The sequence below is a fragment of the Cetorhinus maximus genome, chromosome 4 (genome assembly GCF_964194155.1).
Source record: "Cetorhinus maximus chromosome 4, sCetMax3.hap1.1, whole genome shotgun sequence".
Taxonomy (NCBI): Eukaryota; Metazoa; Chordata; class Chondrichthyes; order Lamniformes; family Cetorhinidae; genus Cetorhinus; species Cetorhinus maximus.
The window spans coordinates 43,879,016-43,904,208 of record NC_135882.1 but is presented as its reverse complement, the minus strand read 5'-3'; the positions used below and the strand labels follow the sequence as shown (position 1 = coordinate 43,904,208).

The following is a 25,193-nucleotide window of genomic DNA, read 5'->3' as shown; positions in this document are numbered from 1 at the left end:
AAAAAAATTTACATTTTAAAAAAAGTTTGTTTATGATATTTCAGCTTCTTGGGGTTGGTTAACTCACTGTGTGATGCAGAATGATGCCAACAGCGTGGGTTCAATCCCTGTATCGGCTTTGGTAGTTCATGGAAGCTTGCCTACTTACCTTTCCCATGCTTGCGGAGTCATGCCCCTTAAGCTATATCTAACCAATTGTCTCTAATGGGGAGAGATGCCTATTGTCCTTTCTGCAATATGGCTAATTACCATTACCTTACCTTAATCCCATATGTATGTCCCATTTATTTCACTATCTGTAAAAATGCCATTAGAAGTGAAGGAAAATTAGGGAATTTTACTTCCTGTATTTTTGCCTATGAGAATACTTAAAGGGAATTGGCTGCCTACCCTGCATGATGACATCACTGTTGCTGGATACCTGGAGATTCCCCCTGACTGGGCAACAGATTCAAACTGAAATTGGGAAAGGGAAAGCACACATCACTGAGAGTTATGGATCTTTATGGGGAGCTTTTTTCAAGTTCAATGGCATAGTGCCATTGCTTCACCACTGACCGCGAAATTAGTGTTAATATCAATGATTTGATAACAGTATTATGAACCCAATTCATTAAAATCAATAATCACTGTAATAAGAATGGTAATGCAGGTATTCATAGTTTTCCTCTTAAAAAAACGTACAGGCAGCAGTCTGTGTCAGAGGTGTGCCATACGCCATATCAGATAGGGCACCCTGTGGCACTAGGGAATTCATCTGAAACTGGCGATAGGCCTACTGCTTATGAAATCAGGGGTCCAATGTCTCTTTCAAACTTACTTGCAACTGACTGCAACTGTACATGCTGTGTCAATTTTTTCAGATGCACTAAAGCCAAATTAGTGGTCTTTAAAGGGACCATTGGAGGCCACCACCCAAAACGTAGACACTTTCTGCATTCAATGATGCATGAGGCAGACAAAGCACATCATTTTCCATAGGTATTTTTTTCCTGGAACAGATCACTTGTTTGTCGCCAGAGGCTATAGCTTGAACATGGCTGACCAGGAGGCTTCCTTGCTCTTATTGCTTGCCTCGGGCATATTGGCAGGATTTACAGGATGATAATCAACCTGTTTGGCCACGTTATGAACACACCTTCCATGGCCATCAAAACCTGTAGTAGGACTCCTAACCAGATCTTCTAGCTCAGAGGCAGGGACACCACCCAACTGCACCACAAGACCTTCTTACCAAAAAATTAAGTTAAAAATTCTTTACTTACCTAAATGTAGAACCAAGGTGCACCTCTCCTGTGTCCACATCAAACCCATGAATTGCTGCTGGCAACTTCTTGCATCTCCTCCCCAATGCCTGCCACATGCCACCACCCCACCTCGCTCCCCCACCATCTCAGCTGGCACCTAGCTGGCTGAATTTACTTTCCATGACCATTAAGCTGTGACTGGCAGCCAATGATTTTATCAATGAGGTCAATGGTCCATTTTGCCATGGTCCTGCCAAAGGCGTCATTAGGTTTTGTGCAGCATGTATTGGAACACTGGAACATTCTAAACTAATTTGGCAAAAGAAAAATACTGCAGATATCAGAAATGTGAAATAAAAACAGAAAATGCTGGAGATACTGAGCAGGTCAGGTAGCATCTGTAGAGAGAGAAGCTGAGTTAATGGCCCTGACATTAATCTGAAGGCGGTTCCTGTGCAGGGTGTGGAATTGAGTGGGGGAAACCCACAAGTCAATTGAACAGATCAGAATCTGCGATCTCAACTCAATTGAGCCAATGGCCAGGATGTTTCCGATAGCGATCGGCCAGGGCGGAAGTGGGCAGGGCAGGCGTGGAGCCGAGCGCTGCTCGTGATTCTCAGATGAGTGCCTTGCTGCCCTCTTCGAGGAGGTGGCAGCACGCCGTGAGATCCTGGTGACAAGGGATGTGACGTGGAGGCCCCCACACCTAACAAAATGTGCCTGGCAGAAGGTGGCAGAATGGAGAATGGGTCAGCTCCCACAATATGGTGAGACACACCTGGTGCAGTGCCACAAGTGGTTTAATAACCTCTTGCGATCGGGAAGGGTGAGTATCATGTTGGCATGGGTCGCTTAGCACAGCGCTTAGGTTGGCAACCCCCCCCCCCCTCCCCCCCTACCCCAACTCCCCGGCACCTCCACCCACAACTCCACAACTCAGAATTTTGTTTTTGTATTCATTCATTCACGGGATGTGGGCTTCGCTGGCTGGGCCAGCATTTATTGCTCATCCCTAGTTGCCAGTGAGAAGGTGGTGGTGAGCTACCTTCTGGATCTGCAGGAGCACCCACACCACTGTTAGGGGGTGAATTCCAGGATTTGGACCCAGCGACAGTAGAGGAGCGGCAAAACATTTCCAAGTCAGGATGATGAGTGACTTGGAGGGGAACTTCCAGGTGGCAGTGTTCCCATCTATCTGCTGCCCTTGTCCTTCTAGGTGGTAGCGTTCATGGGTTTGGAAGGTCTTAGAGTGTGAGTGGCAAGTGTGATGGACGCAGCATCTGGGCAAGGGGGTCAGCCGTGGCTGCTTGGAGTGAGTGTATGGTGGCTCCAGGGTCATGAATTGGATGATACCTGCAATGTTTCACTCAAGTGGGGTTGGCCAAGCTGCAGTAGCAATGCAGGTACAGGGTGGACTAATCAATGCTCCTCTCTCCTTTCAGGAGAAGACAGCACACAATAATGCAGAGAGGCTGCGGACTGGCGGAGGACAGCCCCACCTTCTCATCATCACCAGATACGAGCAGGAGGTGTTGGAGCTGGAGAGGCGCCATGTGCCCAGGTCAAGTGGCCGCAGTGAGGTTGGGGTGCCACTGGGAGGTAAGAGCGCCGTGTACTGAGGTCACAATGTCTGTCAGTGCAAACATTCCACTGTTGACTGTATTGATTTCAGCATCCAACATGGGATTCCCATTGATAATGGAAGGAGGAGCCAGGTGCCAGGAATACACATTAACAGTGTAACGACTTCAACTAATCAAATGTCCTTGTTCTTCCTTTCAGCCTCACCAGAGCACGCCCACACGCAGGAGGCAGAGGGACAGCCACTGACCCCTGAGGGCACAAAAGTCATTAACGCAGCATCATCACACCATCTCAGCCAGGCAGGCACCAGCGCAGGTACCAGCACCTCGGTGGGAATAAGATCATTGGCTAGTATCTCGGTGCACAGCGGTGAGGGCACTTCAAACTCGTGTGAGGTGTAGGTGGAGGCAGAAAGTGACCAAGATGCCGGAAGTCGGAGAAATGCTGGGGACCAGGAATATGCTCAGTTGGTGGCTGATGATGAGCCTCTGGAGTCATCCCTGAGGCAGCAGATGCTGGAAGTCCAGCAGGGTGTGTGGGAGGATCTGACCAGCTGAGGCCAATGCCACTGTGAGGACTTGCAGGTACCCTGATTGAGTCCCCGGAGGAGACTCTCCATGAGAGTCGCCACTCTCTCCATGGAGTAGGTAGTGCACTCGGCCATGAGGGTCATTGCATTGCTCATACTCCATATGGACTCCTCCAACACGGAGACCATGACACGCATTCCCTCATGTATCTCCGCGAGATCCTCCCACACACCCTGCTGGACTTCCAGCACCTGCTGCCTCAGGGATGATTCCAGAGGCACATCATCAGCCACCGACTGAGCATATTCCTGGTCCCCAGCCATCCTCCGACTGCTGGCGTCCTGGGCACTCTCTGCCTCTGCCTGCACCTCAAGCGAGTGTGAAGTGGTCTCACTGCTGTACACCGAGGTACTAGCCGAGTTTATACGCACCGAGGTGCTGGTATCTGCGCTGGTGCCTGCCTGGCTGAGAGGGTGTGATGCTAGTGTGCTTAGGTCCTCTATGTCCTCAGGGGTGACCGGCGGTCCTTCAGCCTCCTGACCCCGAGGGTTTTCTGGTGAGCCTGAAATGAAGAACAAGGACATGTGATTAGTTGAAGTCGTTACACTGTTACTGTGCCTGCCTGGCACCCGGATCAGGGTGCCCTCGTCTTTCCATTATCAATGGGGATCCCATGTTGGAGGCTCAAATCAATATAGAGACAACAGTGGAATAATTGCAATGACAGACATTCTGACCTCAGTGCACTACGCTCTTACATCCCTGTGGTACCCCAACCTCACCGCGGTCAGTTGATCTGGGCGTATGGCGCCTTTCCAGCTCCAGTGCCTCCTGCTCATATCTGGTCAAGATTAGAAGGTGGGACTGCCCTCCGCCAGTCTGCAGCCTCTCTGCGTTATTGTGGGCTGTCTTCTCCTAGAAGGAGAGAGGAGCATTGATTAGTCCACCCTGTACCTGCATTGCCATTGCAGCCTGGCCAACCCTACCTGAAGAAACTCTTGCAGGTCTCAGCTGATTTGTGATCCTGGAGCTGCAAAACACTCATTCCATATAGCCAGGGCTCACCCCCTCACCCAGATGCTGCCTCACTGACATTTTCCACTCACACTCTAAGAACTCTAAGGTCCGGGGAGGGGGCCACCTAACTGCTGTGCTAAGTGACCCAATCCAACACGGTACTCACCCTTCCCGATCGCAGGAGGTCATTAAAGCGGTTGTGGCGCTGCACCCATGTGCGCCTCACCACATCATGGGAGCTGACCCTGGATGCCACCTCCTCCCAGGCATGTTTGGTTAGGTAGCCGGGGGGGGCCTCCTCCTCCTGTCCCTTGTGACAAGGATATCCGGCCTACTGCCACCTCCTCCAGGACGGCAGCGAGACACTTGTCTGAAAACCTCAGGGCCGACTACCCCGCTGACCTGTCCTCCCACCTGCCCTGTTCTCCAATGACGTTCTGCGTCCGTACTGCTCTGCAAATTCAATGGCAGCCTTCGCGCGGCTGCCTGCGCTGCTTTTGAATAGGCTGCCGGGCCAGCATTGGACCTCGCAGACATTGGGCTCCTGTCCTTGCCCGCCCCTTCCCACTGACCCCGGAGATGCGCATTACACGGACGGGCCTTAATTGGCCCACCCGTGTAAAATGGTGGTGCGCACCCGATCGTGGGTGGCGGTTGGGTTCCCGACCTCCCCTGCCCACTCCCGTTGATCCTGCTTGACATGGGAAAAATTCGGGCCTTGACTTCTGAGTTCTTATCTCCATGCTATGCAGCAGGTGTGATGCACAGCAGCATGAAGTGATGCAGCTGTATTTAAAGGGAGACACCACAAATGTAAATTAGAGGTTTTCAGGATGGATGAGCAAGGACAGCATTTGGATTTAATGATACTTTGCTGGAATACTGCTTTCTTCAGAAGAAGAACACACTTTCCCCAAAAATGGGAGATAGAAACCTGCGGCTGTCACCAAAAAGGCATGGTTGGAGGTAGCTGAGGAAGTGAACAGCTTAGGCATTGTATCTAGGTCATGGGTGCAATATAGGAAGTGGTTTAATGACCTAACCAGGCAGGAAAATTGAGTACATTTTCTTACTCACCTACACCCTATGGCTTAAGACCCCCTGCACCCTCGCCCCACACTCTGTCTTGCCAAGTGCACTCCATCATGTCAATCAACCTTCACAACCACTCAACTTGAGCAGCACACAGCCTTTCTATGCGCTTCATCAAATTACTATATATTCACCCACAGCTGACACTCACTTCAGTTCTTTATATAATGTATTGCATGTGTTCCATACGCTAAGATTTTCCACTCCAGTTTGTGGCAGGCATCATGGCGTGTGTGAGGGGGGAGGGGGAGATTTGGCGGGAGGGACCGAGATTGGTTTCATGCTCTGGAAATCACAGTGGGATCATCCGATGGTTTCCGCCATGGAGGCCGGCGTGAAAACGATTTTTATCCTGCCAGTGGGATGCAAAGTAAGGCCCGGCTGGAATTGTTCCCCCCACGCCTGATTTACTGTTATACCAGCGGGAAAACATGTCGGCCCAAGTCACGTCTGGGCAAGCATGACATGCAAAAGTCGGGACTTACCCCTCGGGCCTTGCTCAGATCGCGGACATCCGAGGAGATGAAGATACCGGAGCCCTGCACCTACTGGACCCTGGAGGAACACGTGCATCCCATTCTGGGTGGATCCTCATGAACGTGGCTCCGTCGCGAAGCAGCTCTCAGAAGGTGGGAGGTCCCCACGCAGCAGCTTCGACTTTGCTGAGGCTTCGGACCTTCATGGACTTCACTGATGCTTTAGATCTGCTTCAGGACTTCAGGACTTCACCATGGGCTCGCACCATCTTCCAGGGACTTCACCATGGGCTCGTACCATCTTCCAGGGACTTCACCATGGGCTCGCACCATCTTCTGGGGACTTCACCATGGGCTCGCACCATCTTCCAGGGACTTCACCATGGGCTCGTACCATCTTCCAGGGACTTCACCATGGGCTCGCACCATCTTCTGGGGACTTCACCATGGCCTCGCACCATCTTCCAGGGACTTCACCGTGGGCTTGCACCATCTTCCAGGGACTTCACCATGGGCTCGCACCATCTTCCAGGGACTTCACCGTGGGCTCGCACCATCTTCCGGGGACTTCACCATCCGCTCGCACCATCTTCCAGGGACTTCACCATGGGCTCGCACCATCTTCCAGGGACTTCACCATGGGCTCACACCATCTTCCAGGGACTTCACCATGGGCTCGCACCATCTTCCAGGAACTTCACCATGGGCTCGCACCATCTTCCAGGGACTTCACCATGGGCTCACACCATCTTCCAGGGACTTCACCATGGGCTCACACCATCTTCCAGGGTTCACCGTGGGCTCGCACCATCTTCCAGGGACTTCACCATGGGCTCGCACCATCTTCCAGGGACTTCACCATGGGCTCACACCATCTTCCAGGGACTTCACCATGGGCTTGTACCATCTCTCAAGGACTTCGCTATGGGCAGGTACGGATGGGCGGTGATGGGGGGGCAGAGGGAGAGGAAGGTTCAAGTATGAGTGGGAGTAAAAGGTGTACCGGAGGGTGGGGGTGGTGTGAGGTTGGGAGTTGCGTGGGGAAGGTGTTGTGGGGGGAACGTGTTGTGGGGTGAAGTTGGGAGGGGGTGGTGAAGGTGTTAAGGGGGTGAAATTAGGAAGGGACGCAGAGATGTTAAGGGGGTGAAGTTAGGAAGGGACGCAAAGGTGTTGCGAGAGTGAAGTTGGGAGGGGGCTAAGGTGTAAGTGGGGAGGAAAGTGCAAGGGGGAGGAAAGTGCACGGAGGTGGGATGGTGTAAGGGGGGGTGTGATGGAGGGTGGAAGGTGTAAGTGAGGGGGAAGGTGTAGGGAGAGGGGAAGGTGTAAAAGGGGGTGGGGAGAAGGGTGGAATATCCAGGTGAACGTGCAAGGGAGGGATCTGTGGAGTCAATGTGAGCCAACTGGGGAGCCAACTCAGAATGGGTGTGGGAGGATGGAATGATGAGGGTGAGAGGGGGCAGAGGGAGCTGGTAGGGTGGGAGGGTAAGGGTGCATTGGTACCAGTAGAAGGGACGACGAGGGTGGTTGGTGGGGACACGAAGGCAAACATGGACCCTGGGGGTGGAAAGGAGGAGGTCGCAAGGTCAGTGTGGATGGGGGTGGGATTTCCTCGAAGGTAGGGAACGTATATGTTCACCTGGGCATTATCTGAAGGAGAAAGGTTCGAGCTGCAGGGTAACGGTGGGGAGGTGGAAGGTGTTGCCGGGGGAGTCCACTGTGATGGGGGAAAGGACATGGGTGACTCGGGGAGGGGAAAAGATGGGGAATATGCTTTACAAATTGAAAGTGAGAGGAGCCTCGTGTGGGACAGGCACAGGTGCTGCATTGGAGTATGGTCAGTGGGTAAGCGGAGATGCAGGTCAGCTCAGATGGACAACTGAAAGCGAACCCCAGCAGGCAGCATTGCAAATGCTCAGGGAATTGAGATGAGTGTGATTGAGGAAGGCTCTGTGTGCGTGGGAGAGTGCTTGCACGAGGCTCCGAAAGGCCCTGACACACACACACTTCTCCCTCCAGATTCACTCCTGGCCTGGCTGCATGCAGCTGAACTGCTTGTGGGGGGAGAGGGTGGGGTTGCAATGGTTGACCCTGTTCCTCTAATGACTTTAGCATGTGTCCTCTGGAGAGGCAAGGTCTGGAGGGCTTGCTTTGGCTGTCCTCCTGTGGGACGGCTGCTCCCTCTGCGGTGACAGTGGATGAGGTTGAGGGGGGTCACAGGCAAAGGGAACTAGGAGGGACCGGGCAGCCTCTGAGCTTCCTGAGTGGATGACCCAGGGGTGTCCAGCTGCTGCTCCTCCTCCCTTTGGGTGCCTGAGGGCCCCGGTCTGACTCCTTGAGGGAATGGAGCACCTGAAGGGACATTGAGGTGTCCTGTTCCCCCCTCGCGTTGCCACTGTAGGAACTCACCCATGTCTACTGCACTGGGGTGCAGGTCTGTGCACATCTTCATGCTCTGCTGGATCAGAGTCTCCATGGCGTCCACCATCCTTCCCACAGAGACCTCCATGCACGCACCTGTGGGCACCACTTCATCAACGAGCAGGTGGGCATAGCCCTCCAACTTGCGTACCACTCTGTTCGGGGCTTCCAACAGCTTTGTGTGATGTTCCCCCGCCTTCTACTGGCTCTCCACGATGAGTTGGAAGGCTGTGTCCAGAGGCTCGTCATCTGACTCGGACCTCAAAGATGTCTCTTCCCCAGCAGTCCTCTGGGTGCTTGGAGCTTGGCTAAACCTGCCCCCTCCTGCTGCAGACACTTGTCCGCGTGGTGACCGCCAGATTGTGAACCTGAGCCTACTCTTCATCTAGGTCCCGCTGAGGTGTGTGTCTCTGCGCTGGTGGAGAGTGTGGGTAAGAGCAGTGACAGGTCTTCCAGGCTGCTTATTTCCGGCTCTTCGATGGGGGAGGTGTCCTCTTGGCTGGAGGTGAGGACATGGATGAGGCTGAGGGACTGGCTGGCTGAGGGTGTTGTTCACTTGGCAGAGCTCCCTGTAAACCAAAGTAGAGATAATTAGTGCAGGGCAGCAGAGTCAAAAGCAGGAGAGAGAGCACTCACAGTTGTGTTGAGAGAGGGATGAAATGGTGCAGGATCCTCACCTGGATGTTCACTGCTGACCTCCCCGTCACCGCAGGAATGGTCCACGTCCTCACCAGCCAGCGCGATGGCGCGCTACTCAAGGTGAGGGGCTGAATATCAGCCACTCCATCCCTGGTCTGGGATCACCTCCTCCTGTTGTGAGCCAGCTTCTCCTGTATGAAAACAGATGGACAGAGCGTGAGCCGGATGCATGCCACAGCAGATGTTAAGGATATGTGAAATGTTTCTATGATGAGCGGAGCCATGGATGGGTTGAGGATGCGAGCTCCAGGGGATATGAGCCTGATAGAGATGTGAGGGTGTGTGTGAGAGTTAGTAGTGTTGTCTCTTGAGGTGTGAAATCCCTGTGCACGTGTAACGGGTTTGGGAGTGTGTGTTGAGAGTGATGAGGTGGTTGACTTAACCTGGCGGAACAGTTAGGATCTTTCATCATCTTCCTGCACTGGATGGCTGACCTCCTCTGTGCTCCATTGGCGCTAACCGCCACTGCCACTGCCTCCCAGGATGGATTGATGACTCTGGTAGACCTCCTGTGGCTAGAGTGGGAGTAGAGGACATCGCGGTGGGCCTCAACGGGGTCCAAAAGGCACTCCAGTGAGGTGTCACTACATTTGGGGGCTGCCATCTTCCTGGCTTTCAGAGCCATCTGTCGCCTGGAGCCGTCCTGGTCTGAAGGTATGAAGTAGGCTGTGCTCTGGTGCGCTTTAAGTATGGCGCCTGGAGTGCAGAAGTCCTCTGGTGACAGCATTACGGGCAAATCCGAGGCTACCCACCAGCGATTGGATATGTTTCCTGTGTATGCATTATTAATGAGGCCTGAAACAGATGGTATGGCCCAAAAAAACTGCCATTGCGGCCAATGGGAAAAACAGTTTTTCACAGCTGCCACTGCACTCAGTGCAATTCAGGGAACTCCGCCCATTGTCATCCATTGGGTGAAGGCCTCATTTTCACTCACTCTCAGGTCTGTTTTTCAGCTCCTTATTGCAAAAGAGAGTGGAAAATGCGAGAGAGAGAGAGAGAGAGAGGGTCAGGATTGGAAGTGGACCATCACAGATAGTACAGCTCAGAGAGGAGGAAGTCCTGGAGATAAGTGGAGCAACTGTGTCACTCTCAGTCAGAGATGAAGAGAAATTGGGAGCTTACAGATAGCTGTTGACAGAATTATACACATATACTGACTTTATTTCATAAATGACTGAACAAAGGGAATGCTGAGTATAGTGACTACCAACATTATGACTTTTCTAAGACAGAATCATATCCTTTTCTTTTGATTTCCAAGCCCTTTAAATAGAGCAAGTGTACCCAAAACATCCACGAGGATGATCCTTCAGAGGTATTCATTCCTTCTGAGAGTGCACCATCCCAGGATCTACAGGCTTTCCCCAGTGCAAATACCCACACTGCAGTGGGTCCGATTGGACAGTTAACTGGGTTTTCATCTGTGATTCATACTCACAAATGAGCATAAGCAAACACTGATGGCAGTGGCAGCTGTAGCGAGTCCACTTTGGGTGGTGCAATGCTCTCCAAGCCCTGATCATGCTAAATGCAGAAGCTGAACCCCAGGGGCTACCATTGAGAAGGAGAATTCTAGAGGTTGATTAGCAACTTAACCAGCTATGAAAAGCTAGGGCATTCACACTCTCATAATAGCAGAGAGGATTGAGGAGACTAACTTCATACGGAGTGGATTGGTGGTACAGGGAATAGTGAGAATGCCTGCTATGGAGAGCAGGTTGCCTTTAATGTTCCCTGTAAGCTGCATGTGCGTGTGGCTGTGCAGCGACCAGGAAGGGACCAGACAGGTCACGCACAAGTTGCCTTCTTCAAGATACCATGCATGTGCAGCTGTTCAAAAAAAATTAAAGGGAATGTTCATTCCGAATGAATGGGCTGCACACAATGAAGTAAGAATAAGACAGAGCATACACCTCCTTATAGCTCCAAAAAAGGCTCTGAAATTAGTCTGTGCAGGCTCTGTATGCAAACTTATCCTGCTGTCTTAACAACAGGTTACTGATCTCACCAAGCTGGCCTGCAGCAGAGTGATAGGAGTGATGGGGCACTGACCCAGGATACGACGATGGTGAAAAAGTAATGGAAATGGAACTCCATAAGCATGACCCAGACCTCCCTGTCGCTTGCCATTTCAACACACCACCCTGCTCTCATGCCCACGTGTCCGTCCTTGGCCTGCTGCATTGTTCCAGTGAAGCTCAACGCAAACTGAAGGATCAACATCTCATCTTCTGATTAGGCACTTGACAGCCTTCTGGACTTAACATTGAGTTCAACAATTTCAGATCATGAACTCTCTCCTCCATCCCCACCCCCTTTCCGATCCCCCTTTTTCTAATAATTTAGATATCTTTTTAATATATTTTTCTTTTCCCACCTATTTCTATTATTATTTTAAAATTTATTCCCAACCATTGTTTTATCTCCACCTTTTAGCCTATTTCGGTCCCTTCACCCCCACCCCACCCCCACTAGGGCCATCTGTCACTTGCTCATCCTGCTTTCTACCCTTAATGTCACCATTAGCACATCCTTTAGATAATATCACCACCATCAACACCCCTTTGTCCTTTTGTCTATGACATCTTTGGCAATCTCTGCCTCCACCTATCACTGGCCCTCTATCCAGCTCTACCTGTCCCACCCCCCTCAAACAGCTTATATTTCACCTCATTTTTATATTTCTTTAGTTCTGATGAAGAGTCATACGGACTCAAAACATTAACTCTGTCTTCCTCTCCGCAGATGCTGTCAGACCTGCTGAGATTTTCCAGCTCTTTTTGTTTTTTGTTTCACTATAACGTGCTTGGTTTTGTACTCTATGCCTCTAATTATAAAGACCAGGGTCCCATTGAAGACTTCATAATCTGATTTGTCAACCTGCCTTGTTCAAGGATTTGTGCACATATTCCCCATGGGTAAAATGTTTAGCTCGGCAGGCGGGCGCGACCCGCTAACCGAGCGTAAAATGGCGCGTGATGGTGTCGGGCCAGTGTCCCGACGTCATCCCGCACTCACGCGATATTTCGGCCGGCAGGTACATGCCGAAGTGGGCAGCGTGACCGCCGACAACTAAAAGGCCCGTTAAGGCCATTAAATGATCAATTAACTTGAATTTTTCGCTGCCTGCCTAACCTTACGGTTAGCAGCCTTTGCACTTTTTAGGAAACCTCATCCACGGGCGGGATGAGGTTTCCTAAAGCAAATAAAAATAAAATAAAAATGTTAAAACTTAATTAGTGACATGTCCCTGCTCATGTGACAGAGTCACATGAGGGTACATGTTTCATTACATTTTTATTTTCTTTATTTTTTTATATAACACTTCATCTCCCGGAGGCAGCTCTGTGCCTCAGGGAGATTATGACGTGCGTACTTGTGCGCAGGCGTGAAGATCGCGCTCGGCTGGCTTGCAATCCCCACCCCCCCCCACCTGCACAGGCAGCACTGAGTGCTGTCACTTGCGTTTCACACTGGGAGGGCCATAATTGGACCTCCAGCATGAAATTGCCTTCCGGCCTTGATCGCGGGCAGTGGTCGGCTTCCCGACCGCCCTCACCCGCCCCCGATGAGCCAGCCTGACATGGGTGAAATTCTGCCCCAGTTCTCTCTGCTCCAGTTTAGAATGGTGTCCTTTATTTTACATTGTCTCTCCCCGTTCTTCCTTCCAAAATGTATCATTTCACACTCGTGCCCAGTGTTCACAGAGCTGTCTCCTGAGGCTGCATGTAGGACACAACAGCTATCAGCAATGACTCATGTCAGTGCCCGCTACACTTGCCAAACAATCCATGGTAAATTGCATCATTGAAAAGTTCTACAGAACCATCCCACCTTTGTTTAAATTGGAATCCTCTTTCCTCTCTATTACTGTGGACAGTGTGCCTGGCAGGCCTGCCAACACATGCAGTTGCTGTTGTGCCATTTCAGTGCTGGCCCCTGGAGTCTGTATCCCTCTCCTGATCAGCTGAGCTTGGAGGTGTGTAGTAACCTGATGTGTAATATACCTTTAAGACGGATGTTATAAAGGAAAATCACATGATCTTTGTATCCAATAGCAGAGTAGCATGGGCTACCTCTGCAGTCGGTAGTGTTGAGTTAGAGTCTGAAGTGTAAAGACAGAGTTTTGCGTTGTAAGCACACAAGTATAGCTGCTGAGTTCCTTTTGTAAATAAACAGAATGTGTTTCTTCTAAGAACGGTCTACTGATCTTCTCTGTCTTTGGTGCCAACTCAGTCACCCTGAAACAAGCGTGCAACTTGGATCCTTTAGCCCCAACAAACCAGGGTACAGGATCCAACAAACTGGCGACGAGAGTAAAAAGCAAGAAAAAGACATGAAGGGCCGAGAAAAAGCAAGAAAGAACGAAGGAAATCAAGAGAATCGAAATCAGGCCGTACCTCGCACGGTAATTGCAAGGAAAGAAAAATTCCTGTCCTAATCATCAAAACAACCCCCTCAGAGCATGCCACATTTGGAAGAGTTGAACCTTTTGATCCAGCCTCGGACGATTGGTCTCATTATGTTGAATGCCTTGCGTCCTTCTTCCAGGCAAACGACATTGCGGGGGAGGGGAAGAAGTGCCCGATCCTCTTATCCACATGTGGGAGTAAGAGATATGGATTACTTTGAAATTTGTTGGCACCCAGTGCCCCAGATATGAAAAGTTTTGCTGACTTAGTGAGCCTTGTAAAGAATAATTACCAGCCAAAGCCCTCGGTAACAATGCAGTGGCTCAAATTTAATTCAACAAATAGAGCCACGGGGGAGACAGTTGCTTATTATGTGGCAAGTCTGAAACAATTAATAAAATATTGTGAGTTTGGTACATCTATCAATGATATGCTTAGAGATCGTTTGGTGTGCGGTACAAATGAAGATGCGATTCAGAAGAGATTACTGTCTGAAACAAATTTTAATTTTCAGAAGCCATTGAAAATTGCTCTGCCGATGGAAGGGACAGGAACTCGGAAGCCATACAAGGAGCGCAAAATGGTGCCGTCCTCCACGTTGGGTGGGGAGCCTCAGCCAAAAAGAGTGCGAAAGTACACGGCTTTGTTCAGAAGTGGGAAGCAGCCACCGCTAGCAGACAAATAAAAAAAGATGACTTAGCAGCAAAAACATGGCATAATGGTGACAGAGGTGGAAGCAGACAACCTTGTAGTGAATGAACCACAGTTTAAAAAAATCGAATGTTTTTTCCGTCATTGAAATGGACACCTCATGAGACATTGTAAAGATAGAATCAGATTTTCAAACAAACATATCCCAGTGAGACCTACAGCATTAAAAAACCTGAAGTAATAGATTCAGATATTCACTTGTTTAGTTTAAAGGTAGGAAGAACGGAACCTATCTATGTAACCATGAGAGTGAATGAGAGGCCGATAAGAATGGAGGTAGATACTGGTACAGCCACTACGTTGATAGGTGATCATACTTTTAAATACCTGAATCATGGGGAATGTAAACTAAATGTGGGAGAAACTGATGCCAAATTGAAAACTTACACAGGAGAAGACATACAAGTCAAGGGCATAAGTAAAGTCACAGTACACTACGGATGTCAAACAGTGAAATTACCCTTGATGGTGGTAACAGGCAAGGGACCTAGCCCCCTTGGATGAAACTGGCTGAAAGAAATTAAATTGGAATGGGCTGGTATCCTCTAACAGAGAACTAATGGGCTATCAGAGCTACTACAAAAATATGCCTCAGTCTTCAAAGACGAACTTGGAAAGACCGAGTTGCTACAAGCAAAAATTGATGTGGATCCAGAAGCAACACCCAGATTCATGAAGGCAATGCAGGAAAAGATAGACACCGAACTAGGCAGATTAGAAAAACTGGGAGCGATACAACCAGTGCAGTTTTCAGAATGGGCAGCACCAATTGTGCCTGTTCTCAAACCTGACCAAAGTGTTCGAATTTGTGGGACTACAAATTAACAGTCAATAAAGTGGCTAAGTTGGACAGACACCCCGTACCAAAAATTGAAGACCTTTACGCTAAATTGGCAGGTGGAACTGCCTATACAAAGCTTGATATAAGTCATGCTTATCAACGATTGGAGCTAGAGAAGGCCTCCCATTTTGTCACCATTAATATACACAAAAGGTTGTACCAATACACCTGCTTACCTTTTGGTGTGTCTTCAGCTTGCGCCATATTCCAAAGAACCATGGAAGGTTTACTGCAGGGACTGCCCCACGTTGTAGTTTATTTAGGTGATGTTCTGGTGACAGGGTTCACTGAAAAAGAACATTTGGTAAACTTGGAAGAAGTTTTAAAATGTTTTTCGCAGGTGGGAACACGTTTTAAAAAGAAAAGTGCATATTTCAAGCGAAAGAGGTAACCTACCTAGGTCACAAGGTAGATTCACAAGGCCTACACCCAGTTGAGGAAAAAGTGAAAGCCATTAGAGAGGCACCAGCACCGAAGAATACATCCAAACTCAAATCATTCTTGGGGATAATCAATTACTATGGATGTTTCTTGCCTAATTTGTTGACCGAACTGGCACCACTGTATTACTTGCTCAAGAAAAAACAATTATGGCCTTGGCAAACACCACAGGAAGAAGCTTTCACACAAGTGAAACAGTTGTTGCAATCATCTACCCTACTAATACATTTTGACCCGGAGAAAGAGCTGATGTTGACATGTGATGCGTCTCCCTTTAGAGTGGGAGCAGTGCTTTCCCATCACATGAACGATGGATTCGAACGGCCTGTAGGGTATGCATTGAGAATGCTCAATACAGCAGAAAAGGGATACTCACAGATAGAAAGAGATGGCCTGTCAATTATCTTTGGTGTTAAGAAATTTCGCCAATATGTACACAGTCGTCATTTTACTGTCATATCGGACCACAAGGCCTTGCTGGGATTATTCAGTGAACACAAGACTGTACCACCTATAGCCTCAGCATGAGTACAAAGATGATCTTGGCAGCATATAAGTATACTTTCATTCATAGACCCGGAAGCCAAATTGCAAACGCTGATGCACTTAGTCATTTGCCCATGCAAGTAAATGGTGAGGAAGTTCCAATTCCTCAAGAATTAATTTTATTATTGAACTTCCTGGGTTAATCACTGATATGTGCTAGACAGATTAGAGATTGGTAAACTTGGAAGAAGTTTTAAAATGTTTTTCGCAGTTGGGAGTATGTTTGCAAAAGAAAAATATACATTCCAAGCAAAAGAGGTAACCTACCTAGATCACAAGGTAGATTCACAAGACCCAGTCTTATCCAAAGTACGAGAACAAGTTCTTTATGGTTGGTCATAAGAACAGGAATCTGACGAAATGAAACCATACTTTCAGAGAAGATACAAAATAACCAGCCAGGAAGGCATCTTATTGTGGGGAGCACAAGTGATTGTTCCTCCAAAAGGACAAAAGCCATTGTTGTCTGAACTTACCCACGCACATCCAGGATTTTCCCGAATGAAGGTCGGATCACGCAGCTGCCTGTGGTGGCCTGGGATGGATGGAGAAATAGAGAACTTAGTGAGAAGTTGTATGCAGTGTTAGCAAGTGCAAAAATTACCTTCAACAGCTCCATTACACCCTTGAGAATGGCCAGGAAGGCCATGGGTGCGATTACCCATCGACTATGTGGGACCCTCTAAGGGAACATTATTTCTGCTTATCGTCGATGCACATTCAAAATGGATGGACATATATAAAGTGAAGTTGCCGACATCTTCTACTACATTTGACAAGCTACGGCAAAGTTTTGCAATCAAAGAACTACCAGAACTGGTTGTATTAGACAACGCAACAGTATTTATGAGTGCTGAGTTTCACCGATTTATCAGCCTCAATGGTATTACTCATGTAAAAACTTCACCATACCACCCTTCTGCTAATGGACTGGTCGAGAGAGCAGTTCAGATGTTCAAAGTCTGTTATGAAGAAATTGTCTGGAGATTCTATTGTGACTAAACTAGCAAGTTTTCTTTTCCATTATAGGACCACCCCTCATATGACAAATGTTGTCACACCTGTAGAATTGTTGATGAAGTGTGGTCACCGATCGAGATTGAGCCTAATTATGCCAAACTTGGGGCGAAGGTGGAAGGAAGTCAGGAAGGCAGAAAACTGGGCATGACTGTCACAATCATGACAGGACGTTTAATGTGGGAGTGAAGGTATATGTGAAGAATTTTAGAGAATGACCAACATGGTTGTTTGGTGAAATAAGTCCAGTAACTGGACCTCTTTCCTACCATGTGAAAGTGGAAGATTGAGTCATACGGAAACATATGAATCATATAAGATGAGGAGAAACAAAATATCCAGAAATTATTCCACCAGAATTCGTGACTGAGTCAACGTCTCCTGTTGAAAGAACTCAAATAAGTACAGATGTACCTGAAGGATCGGCTGTACCTGAAAGAGTCGAGGAAATAGATTTGCAGGTGCCTACCAAAGAGCCAGATGCTCAGACAACTTCAGTGAAGGAGGTTCTGGATAAAACATCAGAAGCTGTAGAGCTGAGACTTTCTGTATGCATAAGGAAACCCCCAGAGAGACTGACTTTGTAAATTACTTATCTGTGTGAAAAATGACATTTTGAGAAAAATTGTGAAATGTATTCCTGAGTAAAGGGGGAGGGATGTAGTAATCTGATGTGTAATATACCTTTAAGACGAATGTTGTAATGGAAGATCGCATGATCTTGGTATCCAATAGCAGATTAGCGCAAGCTACCTCTGTAGTCGGTAGTGTTGAGTTAGAGTCTGGAGTGTAAAGACAGGGTTTTGAGTTGTAAGCACACAAGTGTAGCTGCTGAGTTCCTTTTGTAAATAAACAGAATATGTTTCTTCTAAGAACGATCTACTTATCTTCTCTGTCTTTGGTACCAACTTGGTCACCCCGAAACAAGCATACAACCCGGATCCTTTAGCCCCAACAAACCAGGGTACAGGGTCCCATAAGATGACAGTGTCCTCTAGCAGATCATCTCATCAGCTGTCCCTACCAACATTTTTTTCTCTTGTTCACTTGTTTCATGAGAGTGATCAAATGCAGTCCCATCTACCTGTCTACAAAGCCCAACTAAGATGCTTATATCATGCCAGTGCCTACAACACTTGTGTAATGTGCGACAGTGCAACCTAAGAAGTTATTAGCTCCTCTGAAGAGACTTTGTCCTCTCCCATCAAAGACTCTTGGTCTTTATGTGATGGTCCCGGAGGGAAGAAGAAAGGAGAAAGAAGAAGAAATATTAAGTGATGACACTTTGAGAATATTGATCTATACATGAATCATCAGAGTTGTCAATGTTCTGATGTCCAGTGAAGGTGACGTTGCTTTGTGGGAGATGTGGATGGGAAAGAGTCACATTGTTTCCCTTCTCTGCTGGACTGCCAGCCACCCATTGCCAATGCTGAGGGAGCTTAATACCCAGTGCATCCTGGTCTGTCAGGAAAATATCCACCATGTCACACAGCAACTCTATAAAACCTCCTCCTTCTTTTCATCTCTGTACTGTGCCTTTAAATAATTGAGGAGAAATTGCATGATGCGGATTCACGTCAGGCTCGTTCACACAGACATGAAGCCAGGCATCAAAATAATAAGGAGGCGTCCCAATGAAATCAGACATCCCTATACATCCCATGATGTTGTGCATTTGTCACCTGCTATGCTGTTCCCATCTTCACATTAACACCAGGGGAATTTGTATAGATACATTTGGATATCCCCTGGTTGTGTCCATTACTCATCCTTACAGTACATTGAGACATTCATGTTGCTGCGTAAATCATACCAGTATAAATAAAAGTTAAATTTGTCTTGAGTTTCATGACAGTATATTTATGTTCTGATGAAGTTTAGAGGATTCTACATTAATTTTAATCGATGCTAATCATTTCCATTAATTTTAAATTAATTTAAGTGATTTCCATTAATCAAAACTGCTTTGAAATGGTGCTCTGGGATACCTCGTGCACAAATACTTAGCACATTTCCTTCACGATTTGAATTGAATGCTAACCCATTTATTTTAAACAGTTCATGCTAGTATCCTAGGCCCTCATTTCAAAGCCAATAAGCTTCACATGATCTTTCTAATGTAATGGATTCCAATTAGCTTGTGCAAAACTTAATGGGCTAGAAATTGGTTTACCTCCATTTGCAGGCTTGGAGCCATAATTCGTGGTGTGCCTGTGCTGATCTGATGGAGGTTGGAAGTACCTAACTTTGGTGCTGCTACCTCATATACATGATGTGGCCCTGAGCAGATCCCATACTTCACTCCTCTCCGTGGTACTGATGGTAGCCTCTGCGCACTGCAGGGGGAAGAATTGGGTTGTGAGCTAACCTAATACTCCAGACAGCCTTCCCTTTTAAAAGGTGCACTCCATATAAAAGGGAAGATGCAGCAATGGAGTGAAGGCTACTGGCTAATCACCTGTGGAAGACTCAGGCTGAAAGGACGTCTCACAACAATGCACCTGGGAGAAGGCTTGCCAATTCAGTCACACTGTCCTGGAGTCACTGATGACACAAGTGGAGGTTGGGTGGTCGGAATCATCCCAGGATTGCACTAAGTGCGGTAGGGGGCAGGTAAAACAGTAGGTTACCTGCCGGTCACAATGGTGGCTTCTCACAACGTATCAACCCAAACCTGTTGCATTAATTATGCATTTCCAGGTAGCCATCCGTTTCCATGGCGGGCGGGCTCTTATTCGCCCTCCATGCCATCACCTCACTGCTTCATCACGCTGGGCGCCATATTTAAAGTTCAGCCGCGCACACACCTCTCAGCGCTTCCAGCCTAGGACTGCCGCACTGTGTACATGGCCCCAAAAGGCAAAAAGACTACAGCCCCCAGCTTCAATAATGTGTCCCTTGAGTGCTTTTTGGATGCCATGGAGGCTCACTGTAACGTCCTCTACCCTTACTCTGGCCGCAGGATCGGCAGCAACATCACCAATTGGCTTGGGAGGCGGTGGTCAGCGTCAATGCCCTGCAAAAGAGGAGACCTACCCAGTGTCGCAAGAGGGTGAATGATCTCCTTCGTCCTGCGAGGGTAAGTCACTCTTCTCATCACTCTGAACTTGCAGAATCAGAAACCCATCACACATCCACAGGGATCTCACTCACTGCTAGTTCAAGGGCCGTTACTGTTCACTTTTTCACACACACCTTCATCTATCCTTCCATGGCACTACTCAGCACCCACACATGCCAGGCATCCTTCTCCTCTGGCCTGGCAGGCGTCCTGCTTACACTCTCTCCATCTCTATTCATGCAGGACAAGCTGGCACACAAAAAGAGGGAGAGGTCACAGACTGCCTGAAATCAAGGTCCTCAGGGAATTTGAAAATAGAGTCATCCAGCTGGCTGGCGAGGATCTGGACCAGTCCTCTGCTGGCGGTGAGGTCGGTGATGCTCTACCAAATGAGGCAGTGCAACACCCATCAGGCAACCATGCTGTGAGTGATGTGTCCTCTTTCACAGGCCACTGTCGAGCATTAATTATCTCTCCTTGCTTTCACAGGCACATCTGCCAAACAGCCGATGGAGTCCATGACCCAGGACCTCCAATCAAGCACCCAAGAAACCTCTAGAGGTAAATCTAAAGGCACCTCCCCTGAAGTCCGGTCACAGCTTCACCCACACCCTCCACCAACGCGGAGACACACACCTCAGTGGGCCCTAGCTTTAGAGTAGTCCCAAGATCACAATCTGGTGAGCACACCACACTGTCTGATTCACAGCAGGTGGAGTCAAGGACTTCCCAGGTGTCTGGCACTTGGAGGACTGCTGGAGGCCAGAAATTTACTGAGTCCGAGTCAGATGACGAGCCTCTGGACTTGGTGACGACACAGTTGCTGGAACTGCAAAGGAAAGATCGGGAACATCAGGAAGGGATGTCTGCTGCACTCCTCAGATTGCAAGGCACAATGGAGGAGTCTGTCCACCTTCAGGCTGAGGTGATAGTGCCAGCATGCCAATGCACTGAGGTCAACACTGGTACGGTGGCGGCTGCCATGGAGACCATGGTCCAGGACTTCGGTCCTGCACTGCTGCTTGGGCTGAACTCCATTGTCGACGCCATAGATGGCCTCGAACGGTGTGTACACAACAGAGGTGCAGGTCAGCCCGATCTCACTCCAGCGACTCTTTCTCCTCAAGGAGTCAGCCATGGTCCCTTGGGCACCCATAGGAAGGGACCCACAGGTGTAGCCCCCATGGGGCCTTCCATTCCGGTGACTCCGGGAGTGGTTGGCCCATCGAATCTCTCCTTCCTGTGCCCTCAGCAGCTCCAGCTCCACAGGCCGAGGAGCGCGGGACTGAAGTGCAAACAAAACAGAAGCAAAAGGTTTTTCAAATAACTAAAAAGAGAGTGCAGCCTAAAACAACCTACATATGCATTTTCCACAGACTCCACAAGGCCGGAAAAAATGCAAGCGTCTTGGGAGCCTGTGAACCGACACATCCTCCGGTTGTATGGGACTGCTGCGTGTGACACCCTCCACCCCAGGTTCCCAATGGAAAGTGGGAGGACACTCCTGTAGAGGGCCCTCACTGGGGACCTCTGCTCCTGGATGGCAACAAGGCATGCTAGGCCATGTCCAGGTGGCAGGTGAGGGCAAGGAAATGAAGGGTGTGCAGCAGCTGCCCATACAAGAAACACCTCTGCGCTGTGCTAAATGACACAGAGGGCATTTCCACGAGGCAACTCAGGTTGTGGGGCTCTGGCTCCCGAGGGAAGGTTCGGGGTTTGGGGCCAATGTGGAATTCTGTCCTAACAGGGGTATGGTCAGATGGAAGACCACCCCGCACCTGCGCAACCTCGAGACCCAGAATGACGTTGGGGCCGAGCATGACCGCCCTAAGGTCATGGATGGCATTGGCCACGAGCCGGTTGTCTACTGACGTGCAATGCACCAACTCCTGTGGAATCATCCAGCCCACTCCTCTGCCACCCAGCCCGTCCCTGATCCTGGTCACACAGACGGCCACAGCCCTCCTCTCCTACAGCCACCGAAAGTGGCGGGGGTGCAGATTCTTGAGCAGTGGCTCTCTGATGATAGCCGCTACTCCTGACTGTGGAGAGCTGCATCGCAAGGCGACCATGTTCCAGACTTTGATCAGGTCCTGGTAAAAGACGGGCAACGCCTGCAAGGAGCCATGAAGGCCCCTTAGGGCTACAAACAGGAGCTGTATGTTAGAATTCATGCCGTACATCTGGTGGAAGAAATATATCACCAGGGCACACCATCTCGGAGGGGGCTCGAAGTAAAGGTATCACTGCAGGGCCTGAAGGCGGAAAGTTGCCACCAGGGTGAGTAGGCACACCAGCACCTGACTGCCCTCCCTAAGCAGGAGACTCAGAATCTCAGCAGCGATCCAGTGCCTTTTGTCGCAGAAGAAGTCGATAAGCATTCTCTAGACTTTTGTGACAAAATCTGGGGGTACCAGTCGGTAATACAACATGATGGCAATCAGCTGGTTTATGACCAGAACTCAACCCCGGTAAGACAGCACTCGGAGCAGCCCGGTCCAGCGCCGCAGGCTATTGGTGAATTTGGCCTCCACCTCTTGCCAGTTCGCCGGCCAGGATTCCTCAGCAGGGCAGAGGTGGACCCCCAGGTAGAGGAGGCTGATCCTGCTCCAGGTGAAAGGCCTGAGCTCCTTGGGTAGGGGATCCGTCTGCCACTGACTGACCAGGAGTCCAGAACATTTACCCCAGTTGATCCTGGTAGAGGATGCGGCAGAGTGGACCTACTGGCACTGGCGCATCGTCCGCAGGTCAGCCGGGTCGATGAACATGAGGAGCACGTCATCGGTGTAATCCAAGAGGATCACCCCGACGCCTGGCCTGTGCAGAAACAACCCCGATAACCTCCTCCACAAGAGGCGCAGAAAAAGCTCCACACAGATAGAATACAATTGGTCAGGCAGCCCTGACTCCTCTCCCAGATTGAAGGGGCGCCGTCAGGGACCCATTAACCTTAACTAGACACTCTGTGGCAGCGTACAGAAGTCAGATCCGGGCGACAAAATGTGTCCTGAACCTGAATGCTCGCAGAGCCCCGACTGAATATTCGTGATCCAACCTGTCGAACGCCTTCTCCTGGTCAAGAGGCAGGAAGGCGCTCTACAGACCAACCCTCTGGGAAAAGTAGATGAGGTGTCAGACCAGATGGATATTATCGAAGATGGTGCAGCCCGGAACCATGAAGGAGTGGTTGGGGTGGATCATGTGGTCCAGCACGGTGCCAAGGCAAGAAGACTTTGCCCTGGCAAAGATCTTGTAATCTGTGCTGAGGAGGGAGACCGGGCGCCAGTTTTTAAGGTGGCGGAGATCCTCCTTCTTTGGCAGCAGGGTAATCACAGCCCTGTGCCACGAGAGGGGCATCTTCCCGGTCGTGATACTCTCCCCCAGGACCCTCGCGTATTCGTTCCCCAGGGCGTGCCAGAACGCCCTGAAGAACTCCACAGTCAGCCCGTCCAGCCCTGGGGATTTGCCCCTAGAGAGGCTGTCGAGGGGGCCGATCAGCTCCCCCAGACTTATAGGGGAGTCGAGCTTTCCAGCACCCTCCGGGCCGACCTGTGGCAGGTCCTTGCCTCCTGGCATCCCTGTCCTGCAGCGCCTCCTCTCTATCTCCTCCAAGGCTTCAGGCCTCAGGCCCTGCAGGCGCCAGGCCCCTGTAGCCCTGGTAAAAACACCAGCAGTGAGGCCTTGCACACTTCCACTGGGCAGCTGCAAAATTGGCAAATAAAGAAATCCTGAGGTGCCTGAGGCAAAAGGCAGTAAGGAGCAAAATCACAGCAGTAACTCCTGGCTCCTTCCAGCTCCAGCCACAACCACAGCAGCAACTCCCACTCAGGCAACTGCGAGCTGCGCCTGAACCCAATCAGGAAGATGAACCTTGCTCTTATATCTTTATTTCCCTTGTTTGTGGTGGGGGACAGGGCCAAGCAGATCACTGTGCGCCGGCATCCCACAAAGTAGATGGTCACCTGCAGGGCAACCTTTACTCACTCAAAAATTCCTCTCGCACGAGGTGGCGAGGACCCGGGTGTCACCCCGAACCGTTATTTTCCTTACTCATTAGTTTAAGGCAAATCAGGAAGGTGAAACTCTTTCGAGTTATCAACAGTCACAGATTGCAACTCTCTCGAGTACAATCACAGTTCTTGGTTTCCGGGAGTGGGACATGAACCCACAACCTTCTGATTCAAAGGCGAGGGTGCTATGAACTGAGCCACAGCTGACACCTCAAAAAAAAAAAATTGCCCCCAACGTGTAACTCTTTTCGTGTTATCAACAGTCACAGATTGTAACTCTTTCGAGTACATTCACAGTTCTTGGTTTCCAGGAGTGGGACATGAACCCACAACCTTCTGATTCAAAGGCGAGGGTGCTATGAACTGAGCCACAGCTGACACCTCGCCCCCATCAGGAAGGTGAAACTGCACAGCCTGGGCATGGGTGTTAATCACTTGTACATAATGTTCACTATTGTAAATGAACTCCCAAGAATGTCTCCCTGCCAATGGCTCCTGTTCTGATGAGCGGTGTTCATGTCACTCAGATGTGAAACCTTTCTGCACAAGATAAAGGCAGGTGTCTCAGTCCAGGGCCTCTTCCCTGTGCTCTGTGCAGCCTTTAGACCAAAGTGATGGTCCGGCCTCACATGCCCTGAACACATTACTGATCCCTGCACCTTGATGGTGCTTGTCATTGCTGCCAGAATGTTCTGGGCAGGTGTCACAGAGTTCCGTTATTCTCTCTGTGTGCTCTCAGCACCTTTAAGGTGGAGCTGGCCCCCCATCTCTTCAGTATCTGTAACCAGTGATGTTGTGCTCCTGAAGGGCTCAGGTGCTGAAGGTGGACAAAGGATCAGATGCTTTTAAAGTTTCATGGCTGTGTCTCTATGATATGACCCTGATCACAGAGCGCAAGTGAGCTGCCCTTGGCCAGACAGGGGTCAGACATTCTTGTGTCATCATCATCCTCCTGCAGTTGAGCGACTATTAGAGCCTCCACTGCATCTTATTGACAGGACCATTCTCACAGAGGGTAGGTGCACTGCCATTAGTCAGATTGGAGTCAAACATTCATAGATGTGATGTGAGGATCCATGGTGTCT

At 49.5% G+C, this 25,193-nt stretch overlaps 1 non-coding gene across 1 annotated transcript; it reads right to left on the bottom strand.

Annotated features, from left to right (window-relative positions):
• Positions 1-24,015: 24,015 nt before the first annotated feature.
• Positions 24,016-24,165, bottom strand: LOC144680123 (U12 minor spliceosomal RNA). The gene has a single exon (XR_013576492.1). It is a non-coding gene; the product is annotated as a U12 minor spliceosomal RNA (small nuclear RNA).
• Between the last annotated feature and the right edge of the window lie 1,028 nt (positions 24,166-25,193).